General features: G+C 42.3%; 2 non-coding genes across 2 annotated transcripts; one reads left to right on the plus strand and one right to left on the minus strand.

Annotated features, from left to right (window-relative positions):
* Nucleotides 1-8647: 8647 nt before the first annotated feature.
* Nucleotides 8648-8722, minus strand: Trnas-uga (transfer RNA serine (anticodon UGA)). The gene has a single exon. It is a non-coding gene; the product is annotated as a tRNA-Ser (tRNA).
* A 2737-nt stretch (nt 8723-11459) lies between these two features.
* Nucleotides 11460-11534, plus strand: Trnas-uga (transfer RNA serine (anticodon UGA)). The gene has a single exon. It is a non-coding gene; the product is annotated as a tRNA-Ser (tRNA).
* Nucleotides 11535-25353: the final 13819 nt, after the last annotated feature.

A 25353-nucleotide genomic window follows, 5' to 3' on the forward strand; every position in this document is an offset into this window, starting at 1 on the left:
TCATTCTTGACAGTGCCCGGTATTGAACTAAAGGTTGGTGGCTAATTTTATAAAGGCTGTATGCTAGGTAAACATCACGGGCTAGTTTTTGGTAACTGAGATGATAAATCAACTGGACCAGGAGGATTAGTCTTTGCTGATGTCTATGGTCCAGTGGAAGAAAAGGATTTAGCTGGCTGTCAATATTTTCTTGTTTTTAAGGATGATTATTCTGGTTTCAGAGTGAAGTATTTTTACAGCAAAATGATGAGGTTAAACAGAAGCTGTCAGTATTTATTGAAATGAAAGAAACACAAGCTCAAATGAATATTAAAGAATTGCAAAACTGATGTTGGTAAGAAATTTGATAACTGTCATGTAAAGAGATATGCTGTGTCATTTGGGTTGAAAGAGTCTCTGACTGAATCATAGACACCATAGGAAAATGGAATTGCTGAACACAATTATATGTGAGATGGTACATTCATGCCTTCAATCAGCAAGGTATATTTCAAAAGCATTGTGGGGTGAAGCTGTACTTGTGGCAACTCACACTCTGAATCAAACTGCGACAACAAGAGTCAAAGGGAAAACATCAACTGAATTATTTTTGGGAAAGGAGAGTCAATTTGGTCGTCCAAAAGTATTTAGGACAGGATATATTATCTGAATTTGGTTGTAATCCAGCATAGAAACAGTGTTCAGTGCCAAATCTTTGAAGAATTATATACACACATCAAAAAATGTTTAGCATCACCTCGGTTCTGAGAGTTTTGGAACCTGCACAGAAAATTGTAATAGAGATCAACATAAACATAATTTCCACCCTTTTTATTGCTAATGAAACCACACATTGCATGTTGTACCACCATACAGTGAGGCCTTCAGAGGTGGTGGTCCAGATTGCTGTACACACCAGTACCTCTAATACCCAGTAGCATGTCCTCTTGCATTGATGCATGCCTGTATTCATCATGGCATACTATCCACAAGTTCAGCAAGGCTCTGTTGGCCCAGATTGTCTCACTCCTCAGTGGTGATTCGGCATAGATTCCTCAGAGTGGTTGGTGGGTCACATCGTCCATAAACAGCCCTTTCAATATATCCCAAGCATGTGCGATAGGGTTCATGTCTGGAGAACATACTGGCCACTCTATTCAAGCAATGTCGTTATCCTGAAGGAAGTCATTCACAAGATGTGCATGATGGGGCATGAATTGCTGTTCATGAAGACAAATTCCTCGCCAATATGCTGCCGATGTGGTTGCACTATCGGTCGGAGAATGGCATTCCCGTATCGTATAGCCATTACGGCACCTTCCATGACCACCAGCTGCGTATGTCAGCCCCACATAATGCCACCCCAAAACAGCAGGGAACCTCCACCTTGCTGCACTCACTGAATAGTGTGTCTAAGGCATTCAGCCTGGCCGGGTTGCCTCCGATGACTGTCTGGTTGGAGGCATATGCGACACTCATCAGTGGAGAGAACATGATGCCAATCCTGAGCGGTCCATTCAGGATGTTGTTGGGCCCACCTGTACCACGCTGCATAGTGTCGTGGTTGCAAAGATGGACCTTGCCATGGATGTCAGGAGTGAAGTTGCACATCCTGCAGCCTATGCAGTTTGAGTCATAACATGATGTCCTGTGGCTGCACGAAGAGATTTAATCAACAAGCAGGCATTGCTGTCAGGGTTCCTCATAGCCATAATACATAGGTAGCAGTCATCCACTGCAGTAGTAGCCCTTTGGTGGCCTGAGTGAGGCATGTCATCGACAGTTCCTGTCTCTCTGTATCTGTTCCAAGTCCGAACAACATTGCTTTGGTTCACTCCGAGACGCCTGGACACTTTCCTTGTCGAGAGCTGTTTCTGGCACAAGTAACCATGTGGATGTAATCAACCCATGGTATTGACTGTCTAGGCATGGTTGAACTACAGACAACACAAGCTGTGTACCCCCTTCCTGGTGGAATGACTGGAACTGATGGTGGTCGGATCCCCTCCATCTAATAAGCACTGGTCATGCATGGTTGTTTACATCTTTGGGTGGGTTTAGTGACATATCTGAACAGTCAAAGGGACCATGTCTGTGATACAATATCCACAGTCAGTGTCTACCTCCAGGAGTTCTGGGAACTGGGTTGATGCAAAAATTTTTTGATATGTGTAGTTGGCTATGATGACTGTGAATATCGTATGTGCCTTATAGTCAGGTATTGAGTTATTGGCAGCCAAGATGTAAAATACACTGATGAAACATTACAACAGTCACTGATGAGTGATTTTAACAAGTTAGTTGTGTCTTGACTGTGGATGGTTTTAAAAATGCAACACCATGTAATTTGAATGATGAGGAAACCTTAGAAGAAAGTGTTACAGTACTGAATCATCATGCGCATGTAAAAGTGATTGAAGATGCAAACAACATCTCTTTAAATGGAGCTGAAAATACAAATGGGCATCTAGTACTGAGGAACAGAGAAATGATGAGAAGACCAATATGTTATCGACATGAACCTGAGCAACCAAAAGTGATGATGCCGAGGTAAGTTCCAAAGGACTATGATGAAGCATTAAAATCTTCAGATGCTGAAAATTGAAAATCTGCAATGGATGAAGAAATGCATGCACATAAAAAGTTTTATGGCTGGAAATTAGTTGATTTACCAGCTGTGCAGAAACTTATTTGTAGTTTGAATAATAACAATGACATTGTCTGCTGCAAGACAAGATTTGTTGCCAAAGGGTTTAGCCAGAGGCCAGGAATTGATTTTTCTGAAACATCTAGTCCTGAAGTTAGATTTGAGACAATTAGAGCACTTTTGTTGGTTGCTATAAAGAGAAATGTACTCACCAAATGGTGGCAGAACACACACATAAAAGACAGTTGTAATTGGCAAGCTTTCAGAGCCAGTGGCTGCTTCTTCAGGCAGAAGGGTTGAAGGGGAAGGAAAATGACTGGAGAGGTCTAGGGAAGGGGTAGATTGCAGGAAAGTCACCCAGAACTGCAGGTCAGGGGAGACTTACCATACAGGATGAGAAAGAAAGACCGATTGTTGGGGACTGCATCAGATGAGATTTGAAAACTTGAGAGCTTAAAGGTGGAAGACAGAGTAATACGTGAACAGAGGTCACTGCTTAAACATCATGCATGAGTTAATAAGAGCAAAAAGCTTAGTGCATTGTATGTAACAGATGTGGGGGGGTGGGGGTGGGGGGTGTGGGGGGGGGGGGTGAAAAATAGACTGGTAAGACAATGAAAGATGTCGAAAACTAGAACGGAGTGGAGCAAAGAGTAGTTACAGGGAAGAAATGCTAACACAGAAGAAATTAACGTAAATTAAGACCAGATGGGTGGCAAGAACTAAGGATTTGTTGTAATGTTAGTACCCATCCGCGAAGTTCTGTGAAACTGGTGTTTGGGGGAAGACTCCAGATGGTGCATGTGGTGAAAGAGGCACCGAGTTCAGGATTGTCATGCTGCAGAGCATGCTCTGTAACAGAATACTGCAAATTGCCAGTATAAACCCTCTGCCTATGCCCATTCATCCTAATTGATTATTTGGTGGTAGTCATGCCAATGTAGAAGGCTGCACAGTGTTTACATAACAGCTGGTATATGACGTGTCTCTTGTCATTTCACAGGTGGCTCTTCCTTTGATAGCATATATTTTGCCAGTTACAGGGCTGTTACAGGTGGTGGTAGGAGGATGCATAGGGCAAGTCTTGCAGTGGGAATGGTCAGAAGGGTAGGAGCCACAGGGTAAGGAGGTGGATGCAGAAGGAGCATAGGGTCTGCGTGACTTTCCCAAAATCTACACTCCTGGAAATTGAAATAAGAGCACCGTGAATTCATTGTCCCAGGAAGGGGAAACTTTATTGACACATTCCTGGGGTCAGATACATCACATGATCACACTGACAGAACCACAAGCACATAGACACAGGCAACAGAGCATGCACAATGTCGGCACTAGTACAGTGTATATCCACCTTTCGCAGCAATGCAGGCTGCTATTCTCCCATGGAGACGATCGTAGAGATGCTGGATGTAGTCCTGTGGAACGGCTTGCCATGCCATTTCCACCTGGCGCCTCGGTTGGACCAGTGTTCGTGCTGGACGTACAGACCGCGTGAGACGACGCTTCATCCAGTCCCAAACATGCTCAATGGGGGACAGATCCGGAGATCTTGCTGGCTAGGGTAGTTGACTTACACCTTCTAGAGCACGTTGGGTGGCACGGGATACATGCGGACGTGCATTGTCCTGTTGGAACAGCAAGTTCCCTTGCCGGTCTAGGAATGGTAGAACGATGGGTTCGATGACGGTTTGGATGTACCGTGCACTATTCAGTGTCCCCTCGACGATCACCAGTGGTGTACGGCCAGTGTAGGAGATCGCTCCCCACACCATGATGCCGGGTGTTGGCCCTGTGTGCCTCGGTCGTATGCAGTCCTGATTGTGGCGCTCACCTGCACGGCGCCAAACACGCATACGACCATCATTGGCACCAAGGCAGAAGCGACTCTCATCGCTGAAGACGACACGTCTCCATTCGTCCCTGCATTCACGCCTGTCACGACACCACTGGAGGCGGGCTGCACGATGTTGGGGCGTGAGCGGAAGACGGCCTAACGGTGTGCGGGACCGTAGCCCAGCTTCATGGAGACGGTTGTGAATGGTCCTCGCCGATACCCCAGGAGCAACGGTGTCCCTAATTTGCTGGGAAGTGGTGGTGTGGTCCCCTACGGCACTGCGTAGGATCCTACGGTCTTGGCGTGCATCCGTGCGTCGCTGCGGTCCGGTCCCAGGTCGACGGGCACGTGCACCTTCCGCCGACCACTGGCGACAACATCGATGTACTGTGGAGACCTCACGCCCCACGTATTGAGCAATTCGGCGGTACGTCCACCCGGCCTCCCGCATGCCCACTACACGCCCTCGCTCAAAGTCCGTCAACTGCACATACGGTTCACGTCCACGCTGTCGCGGCATGCTACCAGTGTTAAAGACTGCGATGGAGCTCCGTATGCCACGGCAAACTGGCTGACACTGACGGCGGCGGTGCACAAATGCTGCGCAGCTAGCGCCATTAAACGGCCAACACCGTGGTTCCTGGTGTGTCCGCTGTGCCGTGCATGTCATCATTGCTTGTACAGCCCTCTCGCAGTGTCCGGAGCAAGTATGGTGGGTCTGACACACCGGTGTCAATGTGTTCTTTTTTCCATTTCCAGGAGTGTACCTCTTTTCCTAGACCTCTCCAGTCCTTTTCCTTCACCCTTCTTCCTTCCACTTCAACCCTTCTGCCTAAAGAAGGAGCCACTGGCTCCAAAAGCTTGCCAATTACAACCGTCTTTTATGTGCATGTTCTACCACCACTTGATGAGTAGATTTTTCATCTACCAATTAAATAATTTTGTCAATAATTGATTGTTTTCATTGTTATATTCAAAGAAATTGGTAGATTAAACAATCTGATGTCAAAACAGCATTCCCGAATGGTACATTGGTGAAAGAGATTTACATGCAGCATTAACAAGGTTGTGATGGTGGTACAGGTTGTGTGTATAGATTGCTTCAAAGCTTGTATGGATTGAAGGAAGTGGCAAAATGTTGGTATGAGTGCTTGAAATAGAACCTCAAGTAACTAAATTTATGGGAGAGTAGTTCTGATCCATGTTTGGCTACATAGTTTAGTGGTCAGCATAGATGGCTACCATGCAGAGGACATGGGCCCAAATCCTGGTACCACCAAGGATTTTTCTTTCATCGGATGACTAGTACAACATGCACTTAGCCTTGTCATCAAATTGAGGAGCTGCTTGATTAAATAGTAGTGGTTTCACAGCCTCAACATCTGCAAAATGGCGAGGACAGTGGTGTGCTGACCACATGCTATTCATACCACGTTGGCAAGGCAGATAATACTCAGTGGCTGATGAGACGTCCATTGGGCCTTCATGGCCTCGTGCAGAGCTTGTTTAGTGCTGATCCATTTACATATTTTATTGAGAATTTAATTGTGTTATTTCATATTGATGATGGACTGATTATGCGATCAAATGAAATGGTCGATAGTTGCACAAAACAATTAGAATAAGATTGGAGATCAGATCTGAAGCACTTCTAGAGGTGTGCGAGCATAATAACAGTAACTATGAAAATTTATTTAAAAATGCTAGTAAGTTGCGTAAATAATACAGATTCAGATGGTATTGAATCCTTTATTGTGCTCAAGATGCATCTCAGGAATAGCCTCTCATCAGATGATCTGGCAACAGACAATAATGAGAAGTGCAAATAACAATATCATACAATACAGCTGTACCAAAGAGATAAGGTTATATAAATCTCAAATGAAATTAATTGTGCACAATTTTGAAAAACATAAGGACATACCATCCAAGATCATTATATTCATTGATCAGGATGTTGAATATATGTTAAACAAAACATGTGCTGTTGTATACAAGAAGTAGACCTAACCAGTAACTACTACAGTTACAGTGTCAAGGCACCACTAACAGAGCCATAACGTAAGCTTGTGCTGGTAGAGGGCAACACTTATGATGACATGTAAAATAGAAATATTAATATAAAATGATAAAACCTCAATTAAAATGATTATTCTGTTTTTACCAGTGCTATAATGCAAGAAAGTCAACAGTAAACAATGATGCTGTAGTGCAGACTTCATAAAATAAACATAATGTTTCATGTCATCTTTGCATTTGTAATATGACTTAAGAAAAACAGTTTGCTAATAAAATTACATGTTATCATTAAGAATTCCATGTGACATAGAGAAAGTTAAAAGAAAGAATATCTTGAAACTTCCTGGCAGATTAAAACTGTGTGCCCGACCGAGACTCGAACTCGGGACCTTTGCCTTTCGCGTGCAAGTGCTCTACCAACTGAGCTACCGAAGCACGACTCACGTCCGGTAGTCACAGCTTTACTTCTGCCAGTACCTCGTCTCCTACCTTCCAAACTTTACAGAAGCTCTCCTGCGAACCTTGCAGAACTAGCACTCCTGAAAGAAAGGATATTGCGGAGACATGGCTTAGCCACAGCCTGGGGGATGTTTCCAGAATGAGATTTTCACTCTGTAGCAGAGTGTGCGCTGATATGAAACTTCCTGGCAGATTAAAACTGTGTGCCCGACCAAGACTCGAACTCGGGACCTTTGCCTTTCGCGGGCAAGTGCTCTACCAACTGAGCTACCGAAGCACGACTCACGTCCGGTACTCACAGCTTTACTTCTGCCAGTACCTCGTCTCCTACCTTCCAAACTTTACAGAAGCTCTCCTGCGAACCTTGCAGAACTAGCACTCCTGAAAGAAAGGATATTGCGGAGACATGGCTTAGCCACAGCCTGTGGGATGTTTCCAGAATGAGATTTTCACTCTGCAGCGGAGTGTGCGCTGATATGAAACTTCCTGGCAGATTAAAACTGTGTGCCCGACCGAGACTCGAACTCGGGACCTTTGCCTTTCGCAGGCAAGTGCTCTACCAACTGAGCTACCGAAGCACGACTCACGTCCGGTACTCACAGCTTTACTTCTGCCAGTACCTCGTCTCCTACCTTCCAAACTTTACAGAAGCTCTCCTGCGAACCTTGCAGAACTAGCACTCCTGAAAGAAAGGATATTGCGGAGACATGACTTAGCCACAGCCTGGGGGATGTTTCCAGAATGAGATTTTCACTCTGCAGCGGAGTGTGCGCTGATATGAAACTTCCTGGCAGATTAAAACTGTGTGCCCGACCAAGACTCGAACTCGGGACCTTTGCCTTTCACGGGCAAGTGCTCTACCAACTGAGCTACCGAAGCACTACTCACGTCCGGTACTCACAGCTTTACTTCTGCCAGTACCTCGTCTCCTACCTTCCAAACTTTACAGAAGCTCTCCTGCGAACCTTGCAGAACTAGCACTCCTGAAAGAAAGGATATTGCGGAGACATGGCTTAGCCACAGCCTGTGGGATGTTTCCAGAATGAGATTTTTCACTCTGCAGCGGAGTGTGCGCTGATATGAAACTTCCTGGCAGATTAAAACTGTGTGCCCGACCGTGACTCGAACTCGGGACCTTTGCCTTTCGCGGGCAAGTGCTCTACCAACTGAGCTACCGAAGCACGACTCACGTCCGGTACTCACAGCTTTACTTCTGCCAGTACCTCGTCTCCCACCTTCCAAACTTTACAGAAGCTCTCCTGCGAACCTTGCAGAACTAGCACTCCTGAAAGAAAGGATATTGCGGAGACATGGCTTAGCCACAGCCTGGGGGATGTTTCCAGAATGAGATTTTCACTCTGCAGCGGAGTGTGCGCTGATATGAAACTTCCTGGCAGATTAAAACTGTGTGCCCGACCGAGACTCGAATTCGGGACTTTTGCCTTTCGCGGGCAAGTGCTCTACCAACTGAGCTACCGAAGCACGACTCACGTCCGGTACTCACAGCTTTACGTCTGCCAGTACCTCGTCTCCTACCTTCCAAACTTTACAGAAGCTCTCCTGCGAACCTTGCAGAACTAGCACTCCTGAAAGAAAGGATATTGCGGAGACATGACTTAGCCACAGCCTGGGGGATGTTTCCAGAATGAGATTTTCACTTTGCAGCGGAGTGTGCGCTGATATGAAACTTCCTGGCAGATTAAAACTGTGTGCCCGACCGAGACTCGAACTCGGGACCTTTGCCTTTCACGGGCAAGTGCTCTACCAACTGAGCTACCGAAGCACGACTCACGTCCGGTAGTCACAGCTTTACTTCTGCCAGTACCTCGTCTCCTACCTTCCAAACTTTACAGAAGCTCTCCTGCGAACCTTGCAGAACTAGCACTCCTGAAAGAAAGGATATTGCGGAGACATGGCTTAGCCACAGCCTGTGGGATGTTTCCAGAATGAGATTTTCACTCTGCAGCGGAGTGTGCGCTGATATGAAACTTCCTGGCAGATTAAAACTGTGTGCCCGACCGAGACTCGAACTCGGGACCTTTGCCTTTCGCGGGCAAGTGCTCTACCAACTGAGCTACCGAAGCACGACTCATGTCCGGTACTCACAGCTTCACTTCTACATCTACATCTACATCCATACTCCGCAAGCCACCTGACGGTGTGTGGCGGAGGGTACCTTCAGTACCTCTATCGGTTTTCCCTTCTGTTCCAGTCTCGTATTGTTCGTGGAAAGAAGGATTGTCGGTATGCCTCTGTGTGGGCTCTAATCTCTCTGATTTTATCCTCATGGTCTCATCGCGAGATATACGTAGGAGGGAGCAAAATACTGCTTGACTCTTCGGTGAAGGTATGTTCTCGAAACTTCAATAAAAGCCCGTACCGAGCTACTGAGCGTCTCTCCTGCAGAGTCTTCCACTGGAGTTTATCTATCATCTCCATAACGCTTTTGCGATTACTAAATGAACCTGTAACGAAGCGTGCTGCTCTCCGTTGGATCTTCTCTATCTCTTCTATCAACCCTATCTGGTACGGATCCAGTACCTCGTCTCCTACCTTCCAAACTTTACAGAAGCTCTCCTGCAAACCTTGCAGAACTAGCACTCCTGAAAGAAAGGATATTGCGGAGACATGGCTTAGCCACAGCCTGGAGGATGTTTCCAGAATGAGATTTTCACTCTGCAGCGGAGTGTGCGCTGATATGAAACTTCCTGGCAGATTAAAACTGTGTGCCCGACCGAGACTCGAACTCGGGACCTTTGCCTTTCGCGGGCAAGTGCTCTACCAACTGAGCTACAGAAGCACGACTCACGTCCGGTACTCACAGCTTTACTTCTGCCAGTACCTCGTCTCCTACCTTCCAAACTTTACAGAAGCTCTCCTGCAAACCTTGCAGAACTAGCACTCCTGAAAGAAAGGATATTGCGGAGACATGGCTTAGCCACAGCCTGGGGGATGTTTCCAGAATGAGATTTTCACTCTGCAGCGGAGTGTGCGCTGATATGAAACTTCCTGGCAGATTAAAACTGCGTGCCCGACCGAGACTCGAACTCGGGACCTTTGCCTTTCGCGGGCAAGTGCTCTACCAACTGAGCTACCGAAGCACGACTCACGTCCGGTACTCACAGCTTTACTTCTACCAGTACCTCGTCTCCTACCTTCCAAACTTTACAGAAGCTCTCCTGCGAACCTTGCAGAACTAGCACTCCTGAAAGAAAGGATATTGCGGAGACATGGCTTAGCCACAGCCTGGGGGATGTTTCCAGAATGAGATTTTCACTCTGCAGCGGAGTGTGCGCTGATATGAAACTTCCTGGCAGATTAAAACTGTGTGCCCGACCGAGACTCGAACTCGGGACCTGAGCCTTTCGCGGGCAAGTGCTCTACCAACTGAGCTACCGAAGCACGACTTACGTCCGGTACTCACAGCTTTACTTCTGCCAGTACCTCGTCTCCTACCTTCCAAACTTTATAGAAGCTTGCAGAACTATCACTCCTGAAAGAAAGGATATTGCGGAGACATGGCTTAGCCACAGCCTGGGGGATGTTTCCAGAATGAGATTTTCACTCTGCAGCGGAGTGTGCGCTGATATGAAACTTCCTGGCAGATTAAAACTGCGTGCCCGACCGAGACTCGAACTCGGGACCTTTGCCTTTCGCGGGCAAGTGCTCTACCAACTGAGCTACCGAAGCACGACTCACGTCCGGTACTCACAGCTTTACTTCTACCAGTACCTCGTCTCCTACCTTCCAAACTTTACAGAAGCTCTCCTGCGAACCTTGCAGAACTAGCACTCCTGAAAGAAAGGATATTGCGGAGACATGGCTTAGCCACAGCCTGGGGGATGTTTAAAGAATGAGATTTTCACTCTGCAGCGGAGTGTGCGCTGATATGAAACTTCCTGGCAGATTAAAACTGTGTGCCCGACCGAGACTCGAACTCGGGACCTGAGCCTTTCGCGGGCAAGTGCTCTACCAACTGAGCTACCGAAGCACGACTTACGTCCGGTACTCACAGCTTTACTTCTGCCAGTACCTCGTCTCCTACCTTCCAAACTTTATAGAAGCTTGCAGAACTATCACTCCTGAAAGAAAGGATATTGCGGAGACATGGCTTAGCCACAGCCTGGGGGATGTTTCCAGAATGAGATTTTCACTCTGCAGCGGAGTGTGCGCTGATATGAAACTTCCTGGCAGATTAAAACTGCGTGCCCGACCGAGACTCGAACTCGGGACCTTTGCCTTTCGCGGGCAAGTGCTCTACCAACTGAGCTACCGAAGCACGACTCACGTCCGGTACTCACAGCTTTACTTCTACCAGTACCTCGTCTCCTACCTTCCAAACTTTACAGAAGCTCTCCTGCGAACCTTGCAGAACTAGCACTCCTGAAAGAAAGGATATTGCGGAGACATGGCTTAGCCACAGCCTGGGGGATGTTTCCAGAAGGAGAGCTTCTGTAAAGTTTGGAAGGTAGGAGACGAGGTACTGGCAGAAGTAAAGCTGTGAGTACCAGACGTGAGTCGTGCTTCGGTAGCTCAGTTGGTAGAGCACTTGCCCTTGAAAGGCAAAGGTCCCGAGTTCGAGTCTCGGTTGGGCACACAGTTTTAATCTGCCAGGAAGTTTCATATCAGCGCACACCCCGCTGCAGAGTGAAAATCTCATTCTGGAAAGAATATCTTGATTGGGACACTTATTGTTTTTTCTGTCCACAAGTAAATCATTGAGAAAAATCAAAGAACAATCTATGACTGCTTGAAATCTGCTCATTTATTATAAATTCTCAGACTACGTGATTGTTCACATGTATTTCGATTGCTTATGAAATGTGTAATACTATATCATTTTTACCAAATGTGAAATAGACATGTTATCTTTAATATTTTTAAGCTGATGTTGGTTCTCCTTGAAATGATATCCCAATGCTCTTCCAGTCTTGTATATTCCTGTTCATGAACTCTAATTTGAAACTCCTTTCTAGTTTGCCAGATGTAATATTTCTTACATAAACCACAGAAAATCTTGTAGATACCTGCTCTACAGAATATATTCAGTAGTTGTTCTAAGCTATGTTGCAGCAATTTACCAGTTTATTATTCATTTGAACCACCACCGAGTAAATTCTGTAATGCAGGTATGTGTAAGATGGGATATCATTTACAGGAGAACCAACATTATCACCTTAAAAAAACAGGTAATAGAGTTATAGTACTGGGCATTTTAGAAGAAACTGAAATGTATGAGAGTAATCATGTACACCAAGAACTTATAATAAAAGAGCAGATTTCAAGCAGTTGTTGGTGGTTCTTTGATTTTTTCAAAGATTTGCTTGTGGGTAGGAATCAACAAAAAGAGTCCCCATCTGGCTTTTCTTTCTGTTTACTTTCTCTATGTTTCATGGAATTCTTAATGGCCAAATGTAATTTTATTAGTGAACTGTTTTTCTTAAGTCATATTACAAAAGCTTCTGTAAATATTACAAAAATGATGACATGTAACAGTATGCTTGTTTTAAGAAATATGCAGTCTTGCATTGTGTTTTTCTGTTGATTTTCTTGCACTACTGTGCTGGTAAAAATGAAATAATTATTTTAATTGAACTTTTATTATTTTATATTGACATTTATGTTTAACACAATCATCAGAAGTGCTGGCCTCTAGCAAAACAAGCTTACGTTATGGCTATGTTAGCACTGCCTTGCCACTGTAACTGTAGTCAGCTACCAGTTAGGTCTGCTTCTTGTATACAGTAGCACATGATCTGCTTCATATTTGTACAGACATTATTCAACATCTGGTCAACTCATTAATGTTCCTGGATGGTATGTACGTGCGTTTTTCAAAATTGTGCATGATTAGTTTCATTTGAGATTCATATAAGTTCATTTTTTTCATACAACTTTACTGTATGACATCATTATTTACACTTCTCTTAATTATTTGTTAACAGGTCATCTGATGATGGGCTATCCCTGAAATGCATCGTGAGCACAATAAAGGATTCAGTACCATGTGTATCTGTATTATTTATGTGACTTACCAGCACTTTTAAATTCACTTTCATAGTTATAATTACAAGAATAGTTTTATATTTTGGCAAGTGAAGTGGATTGCTTTCTTGGCATCCAAATCCAAAGATCTGAAAATGGTGTGAAAATTAATCAGATTGCATACGCAAAAAGAGTGTTGGTGTGGTGTGGTATGAGTGATGAAAATCTGCTATCATTACCGAGTGAACGTGGATGGGTACCTGGTGATTCACTGCCAGCTGGTGATACTGACACTTAGCCGGCCAGTGTGGCCGTGCAGTTAAAGGCGCTTCAGTCTGGAACCGCGTGACCACTATGGTCGCAGGTTCGAATCCTGCCTCGGGCATGGATGTGTGTGATGTCCTTAGGTTAGTTAGGTTTAAGTAGTTCTAAGTTCTAGGGGACTGATGACCACAGATGTTAAGTCCCATAGTGCTCAGAGCCATTTGAACCATTTTTGATACTGACACTTACCAAGAGATTATTGGTAATTTCACATAATTAACATTAGTGTGTCTTGTGTCTTTAGTTACCCTGATTAGGTTGTCTTTATAGTCAGTCATTTGAGTATCATATTTCCTATCTTACGGAGGTTCTCTCCAAGTTTCGGGTTGCAGGTTTGACCGTTAAGCAATCCAAGATTAGACTTGCTAGGAAACAGGTGTCCTTTATGCACCATTTAATTTCTGGTTATGGCATTAGGACTGACAAGGAATGAACTAAGATGTTGAAGAAATTTCCTCAGCCTCGAAATAGGAAGGAGATAGCCAGATTTATTGGGATGGTGAATGTTTTTGCTGTTTTTTCCCTGTTTTTGCCCAGATGACTACTCCCCTGAATAAACTGTGTAGGAAGGGGGAGAAATTTGTTTGGAGTGAGAGCCAACAGGTGGCTTTTGAAGCTATCAAGACTGCTATCAGCAGCCCACCAGTGTTAGCTATCCTGGATTTCAGCAAAAGATTTATCATTGAAACTGATACCTCCAATGCCGGTATTGCTGCAGTGTTGTTGCTGGAGGATCAAGGTATAAGATGCTCATTAGCTTGTACATCTAGAAGGTTGTCTGGTCCCAAGATGAATTACTCCATTTATGAGTATGAAGCTCTGAAAGGTTGTCTGGTCCCGAGATGAATTACTCCATTTATGAGTATGAAGCTCTGGCTGTGCTTTCCACCTTAGAGAAGGTACTATCTATCTTGAGCATAGGGAGTTTGATCTCAACACAGACAATCAGGATCTAAGTTGGGTGTTGGCTCAACCCAGGAAAACTAGTACGATTGCCAGGTGGGCAATCCGCATCTCTGTGTTTCATTTCAAGCTGCAACACATAAAGGGATCTGACAACCAAGTCGCCGATGCCCTCAGTCGCACATTTCAGGAGGAGGAGGCTGTCAAGAATAAGGGCATTAGCGAGTCTCGTCTGTTTGTGTGTACCATTTTAGCTGAAGTTCCCCAGGTGTTCATGGACCTTAAGACCAAACATGATCTAGATTCGTTGCAGGGTCTATTAGGAAAGCAAATCTTATCCAGTTCAGAGACTGGTGACTACTCCACAGGAACGGCATTCTATGTAAATTTGTCAATGAAGCCAGGGACTTTAAAGTTCGTTTGCCTCAGATGCTGATGCCTCCCATTTACCATTATTTTCATAATTCTCTAGTGTGAGGACATCTGGGCCTCTATAAAACTTTGGAAAAGTTGGCCCATGATGTATAAGGATATCAGGTAATTAGTGGGCGAGTGTGCAGCCTGTAAGAAGGCTAAAGCCAGTAATATTCCTCTGAAGGGGTCGTTACAATCCAAGTGCAAGGTGAACCCTATGGACGAACTCTTTATCGATTACTTGGGGCCTCTTCCTCATACCAGGAAGGGAAACCGATATATTCTGGTGGTTGTTGACACATTTTACAGGTTTGGGGATGGTTAATCCCTAGTCATGTGGTCACGGCAGCTGTTACCATTGCACATCTGACAAACATCTACAGCTGATTTGGACCCCATTAGGCCCTTGTTAGCAATAACATTCCAGCATTTGTTTACAAACAGTTTAAGCAGTTTTACTTTTGTAAAGCTGTTAAGATCTGACCACCACGTCATATTATCCCCAGGCATCATTTGCTGAGAGAGTTAATTTCAGTCTTAAGTCAGCTTTGATCATTTACCATCATAAGTCTCTGAGTAGATGGGATACCACCATGCCTTTGCTCAATTTTGCGTTTAACACCGCATAGCACGAAGCATCCAAAGCCGTACCTGCCACTCTCTTGTTTGTGTATCCCATCAGTTCCCCTCTATACAACTTGTAGAATATCAACAACCTCTGCCTTCATCCATTACTCCTGAAGATCTTAGAGAAAATAGGGGATGGGCCAGGAATAATATTAGGTTAGCCAACAGGTGCCAAGCACGGCAATATAATAGGAATAGACACCCCTTTCGGGGCAAGGTAGGAGATGAGGTTTTAGTGAAGAACTGTGTCAGTCATATGAGGGGTGCTGCCAAGCTCTGGAAGTTCACTCCTCATTTCATAGGCCTATGCTCTATCATCAAAATTCTGGGACCGGTTAACTTGCTTGTCAGGCATCTGTCCACTGGTAAGGTCCTGGCGGAGCATCTAAATCAGCTTAAGTACATTAATTTACCTTCCCCTCCTTCTTCTGTAGGCTGGACAGGGGTCCATTGGTTTAAGATGTGGAGGTTGAGCTGTGGTGGGGTTGCTGACATCATCTTTCGAATTCCTGGCACCACTAGCTTGATCTTTCATGTGTTCTCCCTCTGGTATGAGGCCACTAAGGTCTTTGCTGAAGTTCGTTGATGGAGGACAGGGCATGTTGTGGCATGGCGAGCTGGGGAGAGGTAACAGAGTGAGGAGCACACTGGGAGAGGTTCATGTGGTGACTAATGCGAGCACTTGCGCAAGTGTCTTGGGCATGGAATCTGGCGATCGGTTGCTGGGCATATTTTTGGGCTGATTTGAATCTGTGGCTGACTTCGAGTGCAATCTTCATGCTTAGTCTGGCCAGCCAGCTCTGGGATATGGCACAATGATGAGTGGGGAAGCCAGTTTTGCTGTGCTGAATTCTGGGCCCCCTTTGGAATCGGCACGCTTCAACTTCGATTTGTGAATTTCAGTTAAGTTTAGGATTTTTTTTTCTTAATGATACCTGTAGGTCTCTTGCAATCATTGTGATTTCTTAGCTGATCTAGTTCACTTAACAGATGCTGTTGTCATTGGAGGCCTGCCTGTTTTCTATTTGGTAAGTTTACTGAAGTGAAGCTGCTAACACAGAAGGCCTGCTTGTTTTCTATTTTGTAATTTTGCTTAACTGAAGCTGTTATCATTGAAGACCAGCACGTTTTATATTTGCTAATTTTACTCAACTGAAGCTGTTACTGAAGCAGGCCTGCCTGTTTTCTATTTTGTAAAGCTGTTATTAAAGATGGTCAGCCTGTTTTCCATTTGGTAATAGTACTTAACTGAAGCTGGTATTGGTGAAGGCCTGCCTGTTCTGTTTCTATTAAATTAAAAGCTGTTTCATAATTTGGGTTAGCTGAAACTCTTGTTAATCAAGAGCTATCTGCTGTTATTGCCTTATTACTGAGATCTGATATCTTACTTAATTTGTGTTGTAATTAACTTAAATTGTGATTGCAAAACACCTACCTGGTTCAGTGGTATTTATGTGAATAAGGTAGTAACAGGATGTGACACATGATGGTACATGGGCCCTAACCTTTCACCTTACATCCCTTTATCCATAATTGTAAGTTTCAGATATGGCTGGTGTGATTGTTGAAAGATTTATTTGTTTATTATCTTTTGTTTCAAGTGCATAATGGATTCTGTGAGACTAAATACCTTTGGGGAATATTTTTGGAAAAACAGTGAAAAAGTTATTTGTAAAGCATGTAGTAAATTACTATCTCTTTGTAGTGCTTTACCAAAAACACAGTCCATTACAAATATTAAAAATCATTTGTCAAAATTTCATGAAAAAGAATGGACAGCTTATTGTAAGACAAATGAAAAACACCAGAGACATTTAACTTTTCACAAGACAAAATGGTATTCAATCAATGTACTTTACCAAATATAATTTAGAAGGAAGTTGCTTTGCCATGGCCTGATAATCATATGATATCATTGCAAATTGATAAAAGTATTATGGGTCTCATTGACATGTTGCCATGCAACGTTGTTGAAGGAGATGCATTTCATAGATTCAATTAGACTGACCATGACACTCCATCTAGGTACAGGAAAAAGTCTGAAAAATGCTTTAGAATGACTTTAATGCCAGTGACATAAAATAATTAAAAGTAAAAGTCATACTTCTTTTAGAAACAGATGAATGGGTCAGCTTTACCACTGGCATATGGAGTAGTCCAGCAAAGACTTGCTCATTGCTGAGTTGCACAGCCCACTTCATTAAAGGCTCCAAAAGGGAAAAATCTGTACTGGCACCCAGTGTCTTGGGACATGATTACTCAGGAGAGCCTGTTTCAGAGAAACTTAACCAAATTATTGCCGAATTTAATATAATAAATAAAATCCACATCTGCATCTGCAACAATGCTTTTAATGTGCAAGCAGTCATCCTTATAAAGGATGTGTAGCTCATATGCTGCAGCTACACTGAAGCACCAAAGAAACTGGTATAGGCATGTGTATCCAATTACAGAGATATGTGAACAGGCAGAATACAGTGCTGTGAACGGCAATGCTTATATAAGACAACAAATGTCTGGTGCAGTTGTTAGATCGATTTCTGCTGCTAGAATGACAGGTCATTAAGATTTAAACAAATTTGAATGTGGTGTTATAGTGGGCACGTGAGTGACGGGACACAGCAACTCTGAGGTAGCAATGGAGTTGGAATTTTCCTGTACAATCATTTCATGAGTGTACCGTAAATAGCAGGAATCCGGTAAATCATCCAGTCCACGACATCGCTATGGTTGGGAAAAGATCCTGCAATGATGACTGAAGAGAATCATTCAATGTGACAGAAGTGCAGCTCTTCCACAAACTGCTGCAGATTTCAATGCTGGACCATCAACAAGTGCCAGCATGTGAACATTAAACGAAACATTGTTGTGGGCTTTTGGAGCCGAAGGCCCACTTATGTACACTTGATGACTGCATGACACAAAGTCTTATGTCTTGCCTGGGTCCATCAGTACTGACATTTGACTGTTGATGACTGGAAACATGTTGCTTGGTCAGACGATTCTCGTTTCAAATTGCATCGAAAGGATGGATGTGTACGGTTATGGAGACAACCTCATGAACCCTTGGACCCTGCATGTCAGCAGGAAACTGTTCAAGTTGGTGGAGGCTTTGTAATGGTGTGGGGCATTTGCAGTTTGAGTGATATGGGACCTCTGATACATCTAGATACGAATCATGACAGGTGACACGAACATAAGCATCCTGTCTGATCGCTTGCAGCCATTCATGTCCATTGTGCATTCTGACAGATTTGGACAATTACAGTGGTAGAATTGCTACATAGTGGCTTCAGGAACACTCTTCTGAGTTTAAACACTTCCACAGGCCACCCGACTCCCCAGACATGAAAATTATTGAGCTTATCTGGGATGCCTTGCTACGTGCTGTTCAGAAGAGATCTCCAGCCCCTCTTATGGATTTATGGTCAACCCTGCAGGATTCATGGTATCAGTTCCCTCCAGCACTACTTCAGATGTTAGTCAAGTCCATGCCACATTGTGTTGCGGCACTTCTGCGTGCTCATGGGAGCTCTACATGATATTAGGCAGGTGTACCAGTTTATTTCGCTCTTCAGTGTAGTTATTCATGGCATTATATTCAAAGATGCTACTGTAATGGATGTAATAAAATTGTCGCAAAATTGTATGACATTTCAAAAGAAGTGAACAAGCTTCCCGATATTTAATCAAGTTTCAAGAAACGTACAACTTACCCAAAAACATTTTGATTCTGCATGCTGAAACCCGCTGGAACAGCACTTACTTAATCTTGGAAACATTTGTTGAACAAAAAGCTGCTATCAGTTTATACATGGCAGAATGCAGTAGGATAATAGTCCCAACTGCAGAAGGATAGGTACAAGTAAACTACTGCATAATGGTACTAAAGCGCTTTCATCCAGCAACACTTGATATTTCAGGCAACTCTTCATCAGTATCTTTAATAATAAGAATACCATTGATTGTCATGCGTAATTCAAAATTGACCACAAAAGATGAAGATCCTGAAAGAGAAACTGCTCAAGACCCAGTTGTGCGAGTCTGTTAACAGGAGAGTTTCTTCCAGCACTTAATGATTGCAACTCTAATAGGGCCCTGTTTTAAAATGAAGTATTTGATTGGCAATGAAATAGAAAACACTGAACTATTAGCATTTCTACAACAAAATGAGTCCTGGTCAGGCCAAATTGCTCGTATGGATGTAGATGTTGATGATACTAGACCTTCCAGTTCAACGTCAGATGCAGATATCGAAAACGCATCCTCAAAAAACGATAATGATTTATGGGACTCACATGATAAACTTGCTTTACCTGTCACACATGGTAAGTTGGATTTGGAAAATCACTATCCCCTTTTGAAGAACATATATGTTTCTTAACAGACCTTTTGCTTCTGAGGAATGCTGACATTTATGAATACTGAAGTAGTCCATATATCTGCATCCAGTTGCATTTAAATATTTATCTGCTCCTTCTAGTAGTGTTCCTAGTGAACAGTTGTTCAGCGCAGATAGGTGTGAAAAAGTGGACAAATTACTATTTTTAGCTCACAACATAAGACTGTTTAACTTTCATTATTTTTTCTTTTTCATCGATAGATATCAAAACGATAATGGAAATTTAAGATTTATTTGACAATTATTATGTGTTTTTCCAGTTGTAATTGTTCTAGCATTTTTTAAGTAAATGAATATAAATAATTGATGTTATTTCAAAGTGTTGTTATTTCTGACAGATTTCAAGGCAATTTTAACCATCTCATTAAATTGTTTAAATTTTGTTTAAAAATAATTATTTTATTTGCATTCTGTCAATCTCGAATGGAATTTCTTAGTGTAAGTTTACTACTGCTATGGCTGCCGTTGTAATGTAACACGGTGATTCCAGGGGATAACACATTCCACTTCTAACCACTTAGGTCCAGGAAAGATGTTTGTGGAAGCTGCAAAGATAGTTTACATAGTTGTTTAGCATGGAACACCCCACTGTACATGCCCTCATTTCATGTATGTGCAGTGGATGCAAAAAGAAGTCATCTCAGCCTATCAATGAGGCATTATGGTGAATTCGTGTTTCCACACCACTTATGCTTTGGCTTGGAAGTGTCATGGAAATCATGGAGCAAAGGGCACAGGCAAGAATGTGAATACCTGAACAAATGAAGAATAAATTAGAACTGTCAAACCAGTAGGGCCTACAGCAGTACATGTTATGATTTATTGAGAACTATGATATATTCAAGACTTACAATACAGAAGAATTGTTGCAAAATTGTTTACATAATTTACTAGCCTGAATCAAGAGTGTCCATATGATAGTTTCTTTGGGAGGGGGGGGGGGGGGGGGGGAGGGGCAAAACTTTGGGGAGGTGAATATTTTTAATATTTTGGAAGATGAATGGCGACTTTCAAGTAGCCATTAAAAAGGTCCTGTTCTGACCATGGTAATACCTGTGTACTACCAACTTTTTCAGTCTTTTCTTGAAAGAAAAACACTTAACTTGACTGTATTTTTTTCCTTTCCCTGAGAGCTGGGGTGGGAGGAGGGGATGCTGACTCCTCTGGCCCCTGAGTATGGGTGCCCTTCTCTTGAATAGATTGGAGCTCTTTTTCGGCACACTCCCTAACTGCAAAAGGTGGGGAAGCCACACGGCACAGTGTAGTGGCACTGCATAACAGGTACACTCAGGTAATTAACTTCAAGAACGGCTACTGCAAATATTTCTAAGGTAAAGTTGGCATACACATGCAGCAGTTAGGTGACAGATCATGGAAAGCACCATAACTATAAACCCAGCCAATTAAATTCCATTTTAGTCCCTAGAATAGGCTGAAAATTAGGGGTGTTAAAAGAAGAGAGCTTTAATAATAATATCATGAAATTTCCAGAATTTTGAAGGAAATATTGGAAGAAGACATGACACTGCACAGAACAATCCAAGTTATAAGCAGCCATGTGCATTGCTGTAACAAGAATTGGTTTGAATATTCAAGAAAAATAAGTTGAATTTGATTAACGGCCAACAAATTATTAATTATTGTAGAAAAGGTTGGACAAAATGTATTCATTGACCATAGCAACAGGGTCAACAGTGAAATATCTGTGCTCAATTGACCTTTTGGCATGTGAGTACAGGATTTTGTCAGGAACGCACAAGAATTCCGTGTTGTTATTCCGAGATTACAAGTGCAGCAGTGATCTGCAATGGCATACCTGTGGCAAACAATCAGCATGACAACAGCACAACTCCTCATCACAGTGCAGTGGCCTGTCAGCTGCTTATACAATGACTACACAGTGTATCATTGCTACGTTACTTCATTCAAGTGTGATATATTGGCACTGCAGTGCTGCTAGTTGTACACCTGACTAGGTGAGCCATAAAAAGCACTAAACTAAGTTTTTTTAGTAATTCATTCGGTGAAGTGTTGTAAAAACTCATTATACTGGATTTGTACAGCACTGTTAATACTTAGTGACATTATTTAAAGTTAAATGCCAGTCTGGACTAGAAAGATGGAAGAATTAATGTCTCTCATGAAAGGAGAGAAATTAAAGATGTTAGACAAGTTGTCTAATAGTATTACAGATTTAAAAACACAAGTGGAAGAATTGAAAATGGAAGAGAAAGAATTAAAAACACAAGAGATGAATTCAAAAAGTTAGACAGATTGTCTAATAGAGTTTCAAACTAAGGGCAAGCATTAGAGGAGATAGCTACAAAAGTAGATAAAATCTCTAACATAAAAGAGAGCTAAGGAGTTACAGATTGAGATAGCAAAACAATGTGACTTCATCAGGAACTAGGTTCAAGGTTTAAGAGGTAAATGATAAGATGCAACAAGTAGAGGATGCACAAGAGGAGCAACAAAAACTCCTATTTCCAGTACTGGGAAACGAACCTGATCCTTGTGGTTGAGAGCCAGGTATCCAAACCACTAGACCACTTTGGATAATGACACAAATACTCCACCTGGGAATATAGTGACCACCTACCCGCTAGCTGATGACAACTGTAAATCTTCACTTTTGCACTTTGTAGAATGGCATGCTCCAGTAGTCAGATCAACAAAGTAGAATATTTGGTGAAATAATTTGTGCCCCAAACAGATTGACTACTTGGATTAAATTTGACAAACGTTACATAAACTTACATGTAGCAATTAATTTGAGAAAAAATTAAAAACCATGAACTTGAATACAAATTTTTCACTAACATGACACAACTTACTCTAAAATGAATATGTAAAATACTCAAATGAAGGATACATTTTATATAATTTATGTTGAGTATTTTGTTCTGTAAAAGTCTTTGACTGAAACTGCAATGATGTATCAGTACCCATCATTGTCTCATTTGAGCTTTCCATAGATTGTGTTGCAGTCTTTTCTGCTGATGCCACGTCCTTGCCTTACCTCTCACTGTCTATCTCTCTCCACTCGCCAGTTCACATTTACTTTTATTTTTTATTTTTTTTATTTACGTGTCAAGTTCCGTAGGACCAAATTGAGGAGCAAATCTCCAAGGTCATGGAAAGTGTCAGTACATAAACTTACAACATAAAAGTAATAACAGATAAAAATAAATGTTCATGAACCTGAAAGAAAATCAGTTCATAAGTTTAAGCAAACGCTATCAGCAGTACAATGAGAATCAGCTTAATTTTTCAAAGAACTCCCCGACAGAATAGAAGGAATGACCCATGAGGAAACTCTTCAGTTTCGATTTGAAAGCGCGTGGATTACTGCTAAGATTTTTGAATTCGAGTGGCAGCTTATTGAAAATGGATGCAGCAGTATACTGCACACCTTTTTGCACAAGAGTTAAGGAAGTCCGATCCAAATGGAGGTTTGATTTCTGCCGAGTATTAACCGAGTGAAAGCTGCTTATTGTTGGAAATAAACTAATATTGGTAACAAGAAATGACAATAAGGAATATACATATTGAGAGGCCAATGTCAAAATACCCAGACTCGTGAGCAGAGGTCGACAAGAGGTTTGTGAACTCACACCACTTATTGCCCGAATCGCCCGTTTCTGAGCCAAAAATATCCTTCTAGTATGGGAAGAGTTACCCCAAAACATAATACCATACGACATAAGTGAATGAAAATAAGCAAAGTAGACTAATTTACGTGTCGAAGTATCACTCACTTTCGATACCGTTCGAATAGTGAAAATGGCAGTATTAAGTCTTTGAACAACATCTACGACAGCTTACTATCTATCTGAACACCTAGGAATTTGAACTGTTCAGTTTCACTAAACACATGGCCGTTCTGTGAGATTAAAACGTCAGGTTTTGTTGAATTGTGCGTTAGAAACTGTAAAAACTGAGTCTTACTGTGATTTAACGTTACTTTATTTTCTACAAGCCATGAACTGAGGTCATGTACTGCACTACTTGAAACCGAGTCAATGTTGCACGCAACATCCTTTACTACCAAGCTAGTGTCATCAGCAAACAGAAATATTTTAGAGTTACCCATAATACTAGCGGGCATATCATTTATATAAATAAGGAACAGGAGTGGCCCCAACACTGATCCCTGGGGAACCCCCCACTTGACAGTACCCCACTCAGATCCCACATCACAGCCGATATCAACATTGTGAATAATGACCTTTTGCTGCCTGTTGCTAAAGTAAGAGGTGAACCAATTGTGAGCTACTCCCCTTATTCCGTAATGATCCAACTTCTGGAGCAATATTGTGAGATCAACACAGTCAAATGCCTTTGTTAAATCAAATTTTCAGTTGTCAAACGACTTCTAAAGCCGAACTGTACGTCTGATAGCAAATCGTGTGATATAAAATGATCAATTAACCTTACATACACAGCCTTTTCGATAACTTTTGCATACACTGATGGCATAGAAATAGGTCTAAAATTATCTACATTATCCCTTTCTCCCTTTTCATAAAGCGGCTTTACTACTGAGTACTTTAATCGCTCAGGAAACTGACCATTCCTAAAGGAAAAATTACAAATATGGCTAAATACAGGGCTAACATGTGCTGCACAGTACTTTAATATTCTACTAGACACTCCATCATAACCATGAGAGTCCTTAGTCTTCAGTGATTTAATTATTGACTCAATCTCCCTCTTGTCTGTATCATAGAGGAGTATTTCAGACGTCAATCTCGGAAAGGCATTTGCTAAGAAATTTATATGATTTCCTGTAGAAACTAAATTTTTATTTAATTCACCAGCAATGCTCATAAAATGGTTGTTAAATACTGTACATATATCTGATTTATCAGTACAGAAATATTACTGCGAACTGACTTTATATCATCAACCTTGTGCTGCTGACCAGACACTTCCTTCACAACATTGATGACTGGTATACATCTCAAAGTGGTGTTACAAGGTAGTGCAATGCTCTATATTGTAAGGTGTACTTGAGTGAACTTAGTTTCAGATATTTAATTATTCAAGCATAATTAAAAATTGAGTAATGCTTAATTCTACACATAAAAATTAAAAAAAAATGTAATAATAATATCAGAGGTGATGATTTCAAAATTGAGAGATAGAAAAACTCATAAAATGTCGACTTTTCAACAAACTTCTCTCCGTTTCTTTTTCTGAAAATGATTTATATTGCTACGGTTTCAAAATACCAGGGGCTGAAATACTTCGTGAGACAATTAATAAAAAACAAGTGAATTTCAGTGAATTATGCTGCCACGAGTGTCATGGAACAGATTACAAAAATTAGACAGAAATGATTATGCACAGTCATTGGATACCTCCTATTATTATGTCAGACTTCCCTTTTGCTCAGCACAGTGCAACAACTGGATGTGACATGGACTCAACAAGTCGTTGGAAGTCTGCAGCACAAATATTGAGCTTTGCCTTCTCTATGGCCATACATAAGAAGTGCTGCCGGTGTAGCATTTTGTGCACGAACTGACCTTTTGATTGTGCCCCATAAATATTCGATGGGCTTCATCTCAGCTGATCTATGTGGCCAGATCATTCTCTTGAATTGTCCAGAATGTCCTTCGTATCAATTGTGAACAATTTTTCTTCTTTTCTTTTCACCAATAAGATTACAGAACCTCTTTTTATTTGTGCTACCTCACACATGTTGCGAACAGCACCTTCCAGCGATGGTCAACACCAGAACAGTAATCATGTACA

This window comes from Schistocerca cancellata, chromosome 1 (genome assembly GCF_023864275.1).
Source record: "Schistocerca cancellata isolate TAMUIC-IGC-003103 chromosome 1, iqSchCanc2.1, whole genome shotgun sequence".
In the NCBI taxonomy this organism is placed as follows: Eukaryota; Metazoa; Arthropoda; class Insecta; order Orthoptera; family Acrididae; genus Schistocerca; species Schistocerca cancellata.